The sequence below is a fragment of the Cherax quadricarinatus genome, chromosome 29 (genome assembly GCF_038502225.1).
Source record: "Cherax quadricarinatus isolate ZL_2023a chromosome 29, ASM3850222v1, whole genome shotgun sequence".
Lineage (NCBI taxonomy): Eukaryota > Metazoa > Arthropoda > Malacostraca > Decapoda > Parastacidae > Cherax > Cherax quadricarinatus.
Window position 1 is genome coordinate 18,072,396 of NC_091320.1, and position 10,593 is coordinate 18,082,988.

A 10,593-nucleotide genomic window follows, 5' to 3' on the forward strand; every position below is an offset into this window, starting at 1 on the left:
TCCAAGCCCCTCGCACACAAAACCTCCTTTACCCCCTCCCTCCAACCCTTCCTAGGCCGACCCCTACCCCGCCTTCCTTCCACTACAGACTGATACACTCTTGAAGTCATTCTGTTTCGCTCCATTCTCTCTACATGTCCGAACCACCTCAACAACCCTTCCTCAGCCCTCTGGACAACAGTTTTGGTAATCCCGCACCTCCTCCTAACTTCCAAACTACGAATTCTCTGCATTATATTCACACCACACATTGCCCTCAGACATGACATCTCCACTGCCTCCAGCCTTCTCCTCGCTGCAACATTCATCACCCACGCTTCACACCCATATAAGAGCGTTGGTAAAACTATACTCTCATACATTCCCCTCTTTGCCTCCAAGGACAAGGTTCTTTGTCTCCACAGACTCCTAAGTGCACCACTCACTCTTTTTCCCTCATCAATTCTATGATTCACCTCATCTTTCATAGACCCATCCGCTGACACGTCCACTCCCAAATATCTGAATACGTTCACCTCCTCCATACTCTCTCCCTCCAATCTGATATTCAATCTTTCATCACCTAATCTTTTTGTTATCCTCATAACCTTACTCTTTCCTGTATTCACCTTTAATTTTCTTCTTTTGCACACCCTACCAAATTCATCCACCAATCTCTGCAACTTCTCTTCAGAATCTCCCAAGAGCACAGTATCATCAGCAAAGAGCAGCTGTGACAACTCCCACTTTGTGTGTGATTCTTTATCTTTTAACTCCACGCCTCTTGCCAAGACCCTCGCATTTACTTCTCTTACAACCCCATCTATAAATATATTAAACAACCACGGTGACATCACACATCCTTGTCTAAGGCCTACTTTTACTGGGAAAAAATTTCCCTCTTTCCTACATACTCTAACTTGAGCCTCGCTATCCTCGTAAAAACTCTTCACTGCTTTCAGTAACCTACCTCCTACACCATACACTTGCAACATCTGCCACATTGCCCCCCTATCCACCCTGTCATACGCCTTTTCCAAATCCATAAATGCCACAAAGACCTCTTTAGCCTTATCTAAATACTGTTCACTTATATGTTTCACTGTAAACACCTGGTCCACACACCCCCTACCTTTCCTAAAGCCTCCTTGTTCATCTGCTATCCTATTCTCCGTCTTACTCTTAATTCTTTCAATTATAACTCTACCATACACTTTACCAGGTACACTCAACAGACTTATCCCCCTATAATTTTTGCACTCTCTTTTATCCCCTTTGCCTTTATACAAAGGAACTATGCATGCTCTCTGCCAATCCCTAGGTACCTTACCCTCTTCCATACATTTATTAAATAATTGCACCAACCACTCCAAAACTATATCCCCACCTGCTTTTAACATTTCTATCTTTATCCCATCAATCCCGGCTGCCTTACCCCCTTTCATTTTACCTACTGCCTCACGAACTTCCCCCACACTCACAACTGGCTCTTCCTCACTCCTACAAGATGTTATTCCTCCTTGCCCTATACACGAAATCACAGCTTCCCTATCTTCATCAACATTTAACAATTCCTCAAAATATTCCTTCCATCTTCCCAATACCTCTAACTCTCCATTTAATAACTCTCCTCTCCTATTTTTAACTGACAAATCCATTTGTTCTCTAGGCTTTCTTAACTTGTTAATCTCACTCCAAAACTTTTTCTTATTTTCAACAAAATTTGTTGATAACATCTCACCCACTCTCTCATTTGCTCTCTTTTTACATTGCTTCACCACTCTCTTAACTTCTCTCTTTTTCTCCATATACTCTTCCCTCCTTGCATCACTTCTACTTTGTAAAAACTTCTCATATGCTAACTTTTTCTCCCTTACTACTCTCTTTACATCATCATTCCACCAATCGCTCCTCTTCCCTCCTGCACCCACTTTCCTGTAACCACAAACTTCTGCTGAACACTCTAACACTACATTTTTAAACCTACCCCATACCTCTTCGACCCCATTGCCTATGCTCTCATTAGCCCATCTATCCTCCAATAGCTGTTTATATCTTACCCTAACTGCCTCCTCTTTTAGTTTATAAACCTTTACCTCTCTCTTCCCTGATGCTTCTATTCTCCTTGTATCCCATCTACCTTTTACTCTCAGTGTAGCTACAACTAGAAAGTGATCTGATATATCTGTGGCCCCTCTATAAACATGTACATCCTGAAGTCTACTCAACAGTCTTTTATCTACCAATACATAATCCAACAAACTACTGTCATTTCGCCCTACATCATATCGTGTATACTTATTTATCCTCTTCTTCTTAAAATATGTATTACCTATAACTAAACCCCTTTCTATACAAAGTTCAATCAAAGGGCTCCCATTATCATTTACACCTGGCACCCCAAACTTACCTACCACACCCTCTCTAAAAGTTTCTCCTACTTTAGCATTCAAGTCCCCTACCACAATTACTCTCTCACTTGGTTCAAAGGCTCCTATACATTCACTTAACATCTCCCAAAATCTCTCTCTCTCCTCTGCATTCCTCTCTTCTCCAGGTGCATACACGCTTATTATGACCCACTTCTCGCATCCAACCTTTACTTTAATCCACATAATTCTTGAATTTACACATTCATATTCTCTTTTCTCCTTCCATAACTGATCATTTAACATTACTGCTACCCCTTCCTTTGCTCTAACTCTCTCAGATACTCCAGATTTAATCCCATTTATTTCCCCCCACTGAAACTCTCCTACCCCCTTCAGCTTTGTTTCGCTTAGGGCCAGGACATCCAACTTCTTTTCATTCATAACATCAGCAATCATCTGTTTCTTGTCATCCGCACTACATCCACGCACATTTAAGCAACCCAGTTTTATAAAGTTTTTCTTCTTCTCTTTTTTAGTAATTGTATACAGGAGAAGGGGTTACTAGCCCATTGCTCCCGGCATTTTAGTCGCCTCATACGACACGCATGGCTTACGGAGGAAAGATTCTTTTCCACTTCCCCATGGACAATAGAAGAAATAAAAAAGAACAAGAGCTATTTAGAAAAAGGAGAAAAACCTAGATGTATGTATATATATATATATGCATGTGCGTGTCTATGAAGTGTGACCAAAGTGTAAGTAGGAGTAGCAAGATATCCCTGTTATCTTAGCGTGTTTATGAGACAGAAAAAGAAAACCAGCAATCCTACCATCATGCAAAACAGTTACAGGTTTTTGTTTCACAGTCATCTGGCAGGACGGTAGTACTTCCCTGGGTGGTTGCTGTCTACCAACCTATATATATATATATATATATATATATATATATATATATATATATATATATATATATATATATATATATATATATATATATATATATATATATATATATATATATATATATATATATATATATATATATATATATATATATATATATATATATATATATATATATATATATATATATATATATATATATATATATATATATATATATATATATATATATATATATATATATATATATATATATATATATATATATATATATATATATATATATATATATATATATATATATATATATATATATATATATATATATATATATATATATATAATGTTTGATAGGAGTGAATGGAGACAAATGGTTTTTAATACTTGACGTGCTGTTGGAGTGTGAGCAAAGTAACATTTATGAAGGGATTCAGGGAAACCAGCAGGCCGGACTTGAGTCCTGGAGATGGGAAGTACAGTGCCTGCACTCTGAAGGAGGGGTGTTAATGTTGCAGTTTAAAAACTGTAGTGTAAAGCACCCTTCTGGCAAGACAGTGATGGAGTGAATGATGGTGAAAGTTTTTCTTTTTCGGGCCACCCTGCCTTGGTGGGAATCGGCCGGTGTGATAATAAAAAAAAAATATAATATATATATAATATATTATATATTATATTATATATATATATATATATATATATATATATATATATATATATATATATATATATATATATATATATATATTTATTTCCAAAATTTCTTGGACACTGGAGCACCACTTCAGATTTTGGCATTGGACCCTGAAGGGGTTAAGAGTTAATCTTGTCCTCCAGGATGCGACCCACATCAGTTGACTAACACCCAGGTGAACAGGGAAAAAAGCCTGGAACTTGTGCTCATATTGGTGAATTTAAGGCCAGCAAAGGTTGGTTTGAGAGATTTAAGAATTGTAGTGGCATACACAGTGTGATGAGGCCTTTTCACACTGTATGCTACTAAGATTCTTAACCCTTTGACTGTTTCGGTTGTACAGTGGACCCCTGGTTCACGATATTAATCCGTTCCTGAGAGCTCATCGTAAACCAGAATTATCAGAAAGCGAATCAATTTTCCCCATAAGAAATAATGGAAATCAAATTAATACGTGCAAGACACCAAAAAGTATGAAAAAAAAAACTTTTACCACATGATATATTAAGTTTAATGCAATATAATAATTACAATAACAATAATAACAATAGAATAATCACAATAGAATAATTGACACCTTTAACCCTTTGACTGTTTTCGACGTATAAATACGTCTTACGAGCCAATGTTTCTGACGTATATATACTCAATTCTTGCGGCTTCAAATCAAGCGGGAGAAAGCTGGTAGGCCCACATGTGAGAGAATGGGTCTGTGTGGTCAGTGTGCACCACATAAAAAAAATCCTGCAGCACACATTGTGTAATGAGAAAAAAAAACTGATCGTTTTTTTGGAATAAAACGCCGACTTTGAGGTGTATTTTCGTATAGTATTTATCGTTGTATTCGCGTTTTCATGGTCTTAGGTGATAAAATGGAAAACATATTACAGAAATAGAGATGATTTTCATTACTTTGACGATGAAAACGACCTTGAAACTGAACTCAAAGTAGCGGAAATGTTCAATTTTTACCAATGTTCAGGAGTAAATAAATCACACCACACGTCCAATACACGTCAACTGGGGAGTCTGATATTCTTTCACTAGTGCACTGATATTATTTATACCATTTTTACAATAATGCAGTAGTCTGCATAACAGTAAATTTTGTATTTTTTTGTATGAATCAAAAATCAAAATAGAAAGCAATAATAATATAAGATGGGTATAGAGATGTGACTAATGAACAGAGCATATGTTATTTTAGTGCCACGAATGTCTACCTTGTTTATTCTGGACCCTATTTTGAAATTGGCATCTTTTTTAGTTTGCATGAAATTGGCCAAATTGCCAATTTCTGACCACCATATTGGGTAGTCCAAATTAGTAAATGGGAGGTTTCTTGTACTCAGCTGATAGATAAAATGGAGTTCTAAAGAAATAGCTATGAGTTTGGTCAACTGGAACAATGGAATTGGCTGAAAATAGGGCTCAAAGTCGGCGAAATCGCCGATACGCATATGTCGCCGAGACAGCTAACTTCGCGGGAGCATAATTCCATGAGTTTTCGACCAAATTTCGAGCTTTTGGTGTCATTACCATCGGGAAAAGATTCTCTATCATTTCATAAGAAAAAATAATTTTTTTTTTTTCAAAAATTGAGCGACATAGAATGACAGTTTCAGAGAGGGGCCTGAAACAGTCAAAGGGTTAATGAAGATCTGGTGATGATTGATGGGATGGGAGGAGGGGAGAGTGTCGAAGTTTTTAATGTTTAGAAGGTGAATCCCCCTCCATTAGGACTTGAGGTAGCAAGTCCTTTTCCGGGGTTACTTCCCTTCTTCTTTTAATGCCACTAGGACCAGCTTGAGAGTCACTGGACTTCTGTCGCACAACATATCTGTCCATAGAGGCCTCTACCTCTCGTTCTTTTATGACTTTCCTAAAGTGGTTCACAACATTGTCAGTGTACAGGTTGCCAACATGGCTTGCAGTAGCTGTGTCAGGGTGATTTTCATCAAAAAAGGTTTGCACTTCAAGCCACTTTGCACACATTTCCTTAATTTCAATAGTCATTAGCACCCTTATTCTCGATGGGTTGGCACTAGAAGCTTTCTTGGGGCCCATGGTGACTTATTTTGCAGAAACAAGCACCAAAAACAGTGATAATATGGATAATATGGAATATACCGAGTGTATCCTTAGGTGCGCGCACACTGGCTGGCTTGTAAACACTGGACACGTCTCGTATGAATCGTATCGCATACCGGGTTTTGTAACGGGAACCGAGGCAAATTTTTTGTGATATAATGCTTCGGATACAGGATACCGATGGCTTCGCGAACCGGGGTCCACTGTATATGTACGTCATACGAGCCACCATGTTTGAAGTAGTATATACTATACTGTTCTGGAAGAAAATGGCAAACAGGACCTACATTACTCAGGAGGAAAAGGCACTCCCAGGACACAAGCCTATGAAAGACAGGCTAACTTTCTTGTTTTGTTGTAATGCTAGTGGGGATTGCAAAGTGAAGCCTTTACTCATGTATCACTCTGAAAATCCCAGTGTTCAAGAAAAACAGTGTCTCATCACTCATTAATACTCTTCAATAAAAGTGTCATTTTTACATTTATTTATATAGTTATTGTGCATGTCTCATTGTTTTTTTGGTAGGGAAATGTATATTTCATGAAAAAAAAAATTATTTTAATACTTTTGACTGGAACAGATTAATTGGATTTCCATTATTTTTGATGGGTAAAATTAATTCAGCTAACGATAATTTCGTCTAATGATGAGCTCTCAGGAACGGATTAATATCGTTAGCTGAGGGTCCACTGTATTTCAGATTTTTTTATTTAAATGTTATTAACGTGAATTGGTAAATTTGTACAAGAACATACTGGTTATGATTCTGCAGCACTTGGGATTTGGTTGCTCTTGGAGCCTCTCAGGGCCATCTGCAGCATTTCACAAGCAAGGGGTGATATTCAAATTGGAAGGTTTAGATATAGGAATGATGTAGGAAAGTAATGGTTTGGCAAAGTGAATGGTTGAGTGGAACAGTCTGTCAGGTAGTCATTGAAGCTAAATTGTTAGATAACTTTAAAAGTAGATTAGACAAAAGCAAGAGTGAGAAAGAATGGATTTGAGAGACCTACAGAGCATGGGTTAGTAAGGTTATTGAAGTTTAATCCATATGTAGCTTCAAAGCTATGTTGGACAAATATTTGACTAGGAAGGATGGTATCTGAGAAGGAACTGCCAAGTATGGGCCCCATAGGCTTGCTGCAATGCTCTCCCATTTGTATGTTCCTTTTTTTCATTATTTTTTGGGTAGCTTGCAGTCTCAAGATGTACACTTACTATACAGTACTGCATTTATATGCAAGATTTAATAACATACAGTATGTATGTCTAGGAGCACAGTACCCTTGATATCAAGGTTACATTGTAAATTTTAATTGAAGCAGAGATGTAGGCTGGCCTTTAATTTCTACAATACTTTGAATGTGTTGTACTTTCCAGTAAATTGCTTAATGCATCATGTACAATAGCTAGGGTTACAACATAAATCTATTGAATAATACTCCAGAGGTTAGGAACAATTAAATCTTCCATTTCATCTTCTTGATGCACCACTGTTTGTTTCATGGTGCCATTGCTTCTGTAGTCTGGTAGTTGACTAGTCTTCATTGTTTTCTAGATTTTGTGCAGTTTATTAGTATAGTACCTAAATGGAATTGGCCCAAAATAAAGCATAAAGTGGTTGAAATTGCCTATGTGTAAATATCGCCGAGACCGCTATCTTTGTGAGAGCATAATTCTGTAAGCTTTCCATCAAATTTTGTACTTTTGGTGTCATTACCTTTGGAAAAAGATTTTCTATCATTTCATGAGATGAAATAATTTTTTATTTTATTTAAATTCTTTGACCCTGGGAGCAAGTTTGCAAGCAGAGGTCACAACACTGAAAGGGTTAACATATATTCATATATTTAACAAGGTAGTTCACTGCGTATATTTTTTTTAAACACTGAGGTAGGGTGACCGTGAAAAATAGAAAATCTTTCACCATCACTCAATTCATCACTGACATATCCCCACCCCTCATTCATAGTACAGGTACTGTACTTCCAACCTCTGGAACTCAAGTCTGGCTAACCAGTTTCCCTTAGTCCCTTCACAAATGTTACTTTGCTCACACTCCAGTAGAACATCAAATCATAAAACCCACTTGGCTCCACTCACTCCTATCTAGCACGCTCACACATTCATGTTGGATATCCAAGTCCCTTACATAACCTCAGTTACTCACTCCCAGCTTTTCCTAGGACGACCCATACCTTGTCTTCCCTCTTAGACTTATACACCTAAGTCATCCTGTTTTGCTCCAGCCCCTCTACTTATCCAAATCACCTTGGCAACTCCTCAGCTCTCAGCATAATACTTTTGCTAATCCCACACCTCCATCTAATTGCCAAATTATGAATTCACACCACACATTGACCTCATACGCAACATCTCCACTGCCTCCAGCTTCCTCCTCACTACAACAATCACAACCCATGCTTCACGCCCATATAAAAGTATTGGTTCCGTTATACTCTAATTCAAATTCAGATTTATTTTTCTTCGCATGTAGTACATTGAGATTATGTATTTACAATAATGGGCTGCAGTGCAAAGAGAGCTTCTATTATGCCTAGGCATTATGGGCCAACTTAATTTAATGGCTTACTGACTACTTAACGCTAAAGAAATTTATCAAAGTTGCACAGTAGATCTATTAACCCTTAAACTGTCCAAACGTAGATCTACGTTTGTGCACATAGCGCTCTGAATGTAGATCTGTTTTTTTTTTTACATAAACTATGTAAAATCGAATGTAGATCTGTTTGGAGAGCCACGCGTGCAAACGTAGATCTGTTTGGACAGTTTAACCCTTAAACGGTCCAAAGAGATCGACGTTCAAATTTGTAGTGCTACAAAAGTAGATCTAGTTTTTTTTACATATTTTCAAATATAACAAAAAAAAAATGTAGATAAAAAGATTTTTTTACACATTTTCAAATGTAAAACAAAAAAGATCTGCATTTTTTTACATACTTTCAGATGTTGAAAAAATGTACATATACATTCGGACCATTTAACCCTTTGACTGTCGCGGCCGTATATATACGTCTTGCGAGGTACCGTGTTTGACGTATATATACTCATAAATTCTAGCGGCTTCAAATCAAGCAGGAGAAAGCTGGTAGGCCCACATGTGAGAGAATGGGTCTGTGTGGTCAGTGTGCACCATATAAAAAAAATCCTGGAGCATGCAGTGCATAATGGGAAAAAAAACTCCGACCGTTTTTTTTAATTAAAATGCCGACTTTGTGGTCTATTTTCGTATAGTATTTATGGTTGTATTCTCGTTTTCTTGGTCTCATTTGATAGAATGGAAAACATATTATAGAAATAGAGGTGATTTTGATTGATTTTACTATAAAAAGAACCTAGAAATGGAGCTCAAAGTAGGGGAAATGTTTGATTTTTGCCAATGTTCAAAAGTAAACAAATGATGCCATTGTCCAATAAATGTCCAACTAGCCATTCTAATATGCAGTCATGAATGGGTTGATGTTATTTATACAATTATTACAGTATTGCAGTAGTCTGCATAATAGTAAGTCTTCTATTTTTTGTTTGAATAAAAATTCAAAATAGAAAGCAAGAGTAATATCAGAGGGGCCTGGAGACATGACTGATGAACAAAGAAAATGTTATTTTAGAGCCAGGAATGTCTGCATTGTTCATTCTGGACCTTATTTTGAAATTGTCATATTTTTTAGTTTTCGTGAAATTGGCCAAATTGCAAATTTCTGACCACATTATTAGGTAGTTGAAATCAGTAAATGGGCAGTTTCTTGTACTCAGTCGATAGAAAAAATGGAGTTCTGAAGAAATAGCTATGAGTTTGGTCGACTGGAACAATGGAATTAGCCGAAAATAGGGCTCAGTGGCCGAAATCGCTGATTTGTAAACAGCGCCAAGGTCGCTAACTTCGCGAGAGTGTAATTCCGTCAGTTTTCCATCAAATTTCGTTTTTTTGGTGTCATTACAATCGGGAAAAGATTCTCTATAATTTCATAAGAAAAAAATAATTTTTTTTTTTTAATTTTGTGACACCAGGAGACACCTCAGGATTGGGGGTTGCGACAGTCAAAGGGTTAAGGGTTAATTATAAGTGAATTTTTTTTTTTATTAACACATCGGCTGATTCCCACCGATGCGTAAACATCGCCCAGACCATTAACTTTGCAAGAGCATAATTCCAGAAATTTTCCATCAAATTTCATACTTTTGGTGTCATTATGATCGGGAAAAGATTCTCTATCTTTTCATAGGAAAAAATAATTTTTTTTTTTTCGAAAAAATTTTGACCCTGAGAACAAGTTTAGGAGAGGGCCTCTTGACCCTGAAAGGGTTAAATTTGGCTATCATATATTCGCCATGCTCATCCCTTGTGCAAGATTTTTTGATACATTCAAGTTGATTTGAGTAGTATATAGCTGTTCCACCCCATTGCTGGTCTGTCCTACAGTTGTGTATGGCCATGTAACCAGGAATGGCATAGACATTGCAATATCAGGCTTTAGCCAGGTTTCTGTGAGTGTGATGATTGACATACTGGTACCACTATATAAGATTTATTG

At 37.0% G+C, this 10,593-nt stretch overlaps 1 protein-coding gene across 15 annotated transcripts in view; it reads left to right on the plus strand.

The window, feature by feature from the left end:
- The window catches only part of LOC128705333 (sphingomyelin synthase-related protein 1), a 344,236-nt gene that overhangs the window by 46,703 nt on the left and 286,940 nt on the right, over positions 1-10,593 (plus strand). The gene's annotated exons all lie outside the window — the stretch shown is intronic.